General features: G+C 38.2%; 1 long non-coding RNA gene across 1 annotated transcript in view; it reads left to right on the top strand.

The window, feature by feature from the left end:
* The window catches only part of LOC109302584, a 10,760-nt gene extending 8,350 nt beyond the window's left edge, over positions 1 to 2,410 (top strand). Inside the window, exon 2 of the long non-coding RNA XR_002098854.1 lies at positions 2,135 to 2,410. This is a non-coding gene — a long non-coding RNA (uncharacterized LOC109302584). The remainder of the gene's footprint in view (positions 1 to 2,134) is intronic.
* The last annotated feature ends 1,114 nt before the right edge of the window (positions 2,411 to 3,524 follow it).

The following is a 3,524-nucleotide window of genomic DNA, read 5'->3' as shown; positions in this document are numbered from 1 at the left end:
AGGGTGATCTGATGGCCACCTATAAGTTTATCTGGGGTGACCACCAGGATCTGGGGGAACGTTTGTTCACTGGAGCATCCCAAGGGATGACGAGGTTGAACGGTTATAAACTACTACAAGACCATTTCAGGCTGGACATAAGGAATAATTTCTTTATTGTCCAAGCCCCCAAGGTCTGAAACCGCCTGCCATCGGAGGTGGTTCAAGCACCTACTTTGAACACCTTCAAGAGTAAATTGAATGCTTATCTTGCTGGGATCCTATGACCCCAGCTGACTTCCTGCCCTTTGGGCGGGGGGCTAGACTCAATGATCTTTTGAGGTCCCTTCCAGCCCTAATGTCTATGAAATCTATGAAATTGAAGCCGTGGGTTTTTAAATTTGCTGCTTAAAATTTAGGGCCCTTAAAACCCCTGTGTTGTGCACACACCCTGCACTTACCTGTCTCTCCAGCGGTGGGAAGGGGAGGGTGAGTTGCTGGTGGGCAGAGCAGTCCCTTGGCTGCAGCGGGGGGCGGTTGGTGCTTCTCTCTATGGCACGGTGCCTCCCCCCCCCCACATGGCACCTGCCAACAAGCACCTGGCTCGGGCGGTCCTGGGGGGGACACCAGAGCCATGAATAGAAGCACCAGGCCCCTGAGCAGCTCATTCCGGCAGGCAGGTTCCAGGAGGGCAGGGGGGAAGCAGGCTCACCACTTTTCTTGGGTGGCAGAAGCCTGCCTTACTAGGCTGCCTGAGCTGCATGGAGCCCAGTACTTTGCTCCATGGCTGTAGGGGCAGCAAACTTTTAGTTTTAGTTTGCTGCCCCCCAAGTCACCCCAACTCCAAACTTGGAGTTTTAGTTTGCTGCACCCCAAGATATTTAAGGCATGTTACATTGCCAAATGTCCTATAGCATCTAGAATTAATGCCCAATACACCACTGAGGCGTGCAAACACCAACAACATTAAATCGGTGCAAAAACATTTAGCCCGCTTTAAAGTGTCATGCACACACACACCCCTCATTTCATCTACACACGGCCAAAAGTATTAGAAATATTCTGATGGTAGGAAAGCATGGAATAGATTAGATTAGTGAAACAAGTTGGGTTACATTGGAAATGAGTATGAGTGCTTAGGGAAAACATTTCCCCCTTAAATTGACACAAACACACAGATGTTATGCCAGGATCACAAATTTTCAATCATTATAGGACCATGATCAGCAGAGAATCTGGTTTTCTTTGATAAAAAAATTCCAATTTTCATGTTAATAAAGTAACTCAAAATCCACATTTTTCTGTGATTAAAATGAAACACCACTAATACATACATACATACATACATACATACATACATATATAGTTCTTTAAAATATATATATATATGTGTAGATATAGATAGAGAGAGAGAGATACAGAGATAGATATAAAAGGACAATTAAATCTTTTTAGCTTACATAATTTAATTATCTGGAAAATATTTTATTTTTGCAGTGACTTAAGGCAAACAAATTTGTGTGTTTTTTCTTAAAACAGTGGGGAAAAGCTACTTCATAAAGTGAGATAAAATCTCACTTTCTAGTGTAGTCTGGCATTCTGTACAATTACTGATGAATCACTAGAAAATCTATGATGTGTGCATTATAGAAGCATATAGATATAGATTTATAATTCTCCTTTTATATCATAATCAAGACCAATTATGTATTACATTCAACCAATACCTTGAATATCTTGAACTCCCCTGTACCATGGGCTTGTTCTACATCCTGATCTGGATGTTCCTGTTCCAGTCTTATTATCTTGGTACTAGACAATTCTATATCTTGTACAACCACCTTCCCCTCCCGTCTCCAGACAGGAGGCCTACATGCCAAGTCTTGCTTATGTAAGATGCTTGTGAATTGGTCAGGTTCACTGATCAGGCCTACTCTGACCAACATTTTAAGAAAGCCTTTGTGTGAGTAGTATATATATTGATCAATGTTCCAATAAGACCTAAACACTTAAATCTTCATTTAGTTCTGAATTGAGGGGGGAGAAATCAAAATATGTTGTTGTTATTTTAATGAAGTTTCTAAACAAATGAAATGGAGTGTATTTGATCTACCTGTCTTCAGCTTTTGACCTAGGCTGTCATTAGTTCCTCCAGCAAAGATGAAGATTAGTACAAGAATTACAAAGAAGATAAAGAACTGGCAACAGAGGAAGTAACAGATTGTGCTAAAAGGAACAGATTGTGCTAAAAGGAATCCCCTGGTTTGGGGACTGATCTTATTTACTAATTTGCACTTATATAAGGTCATTAGAAGCATGGTAATGGAATTTGCTGATGACAGAAAATGACTAAACAATGCTGAGGCAGAAAAGGAACAGAGGAACTAAATATTATATGGGAAGAACTGGATGACCTTTAAGACCAAACTAAAAGAACTGAAATAGTACTATGCTGTGTGATCATTGATCTTGCATATAGGGGGTAATAACCAGAATTTCCTGTTTAAGTTGGGAGTCTAGATGAAGATGAAGAGCAAGTCTTGAGCCATAGCATGATTATGATCCACCTGTGTGATATGTCTCCTAATAAGTCAAATGCAACCAGAGAATGTAATCAGACAAAATATTTCTATTAGACATCTAGAACTACTAATGGCATTATACAATGCACTTGTAAGATCTCATCTACAATATTCTCTATGATTCTGGTGACTTGTGTTTTGGTGCTTTTCAGTGATTTCCTTCGAAGTTTTTAAGGAACGTCATGATTTTGTCAAGCATTTTTGTTTTCTGATATCAGACTTTTTGAAGGAAAATTATTCTGCTAAAAAAAAAAATAGACAAGGTCTAGTATATACTGTTAGTTGATGAGTAAGTACGGAACCTGGTAGTCATTGAATCAAGTGCTACTCCTGTGCTATTGACCCATTAGTCTTACTGCTTTACAAGTAAAAATATGGTCACATCATTATTATGTACTCAAATTTTAAATGTCTGTCCTATGAAATATCTACCATTGTTTGCACTGGCATAAAAATAATGAAACTAAGATTCGGATCAGTGAGCTTTTTTATAATGTGAGATGTTTATGTCAGTTTTGGTAATTTTTTTTCAGGCCAAAAACATGAAAAAAATGCAAAAAAAGGCAATATATTTTAAACACTATTTTAAATTGTAAATGTTGTTTTAAAATTACTTTTATTTATTAATATATGTTAAAATCAGATTAAGTGATGAGGCATTTCAAGTTGCACAAAACATTTTATATACAGATGTAATTGGGCCTGCATTTGAGCCACCAATAAATCAAAAAAGAAGCCATACAGCTTATGTTTCCTGGATTTGGCACACTGAATGAAGTCTAATAGTGGACCTTTAGTATGCTAGGACAAGTCAAGTGCTAGAATTACCAAAAGAGCATTCAACAAGTGGAACAGTTTGGTAGTTGTCTGTATGGCTCAATCAATCAATGTGCAATTCTTTTCTCTGACTATTTCTAACAAAATTGTAACCTTATCTCAAAATAAGTAATATTGGTGATGCTT

This window comes from Gavialis gangeticus, unplaced genomic scaffold, assembly GCF_001723915.1.
Source record: "Gavialis gangeticus isolate Ggan-Ray unplaced genomic scaffold, GavGan_comp1, whole genome shotgun sequence".
Taxonomy (NCBI): Eukaryota; Metazoa; Chordata; order Crocodylia; family Gavialidae; genus Gavialis; species Gavialis gangeticus.
The sequence above is the reverse complement of the archived record's forward strand: the minus strand, read 5'-3'. Positions and strand labels throughout refer to the sequence as shown.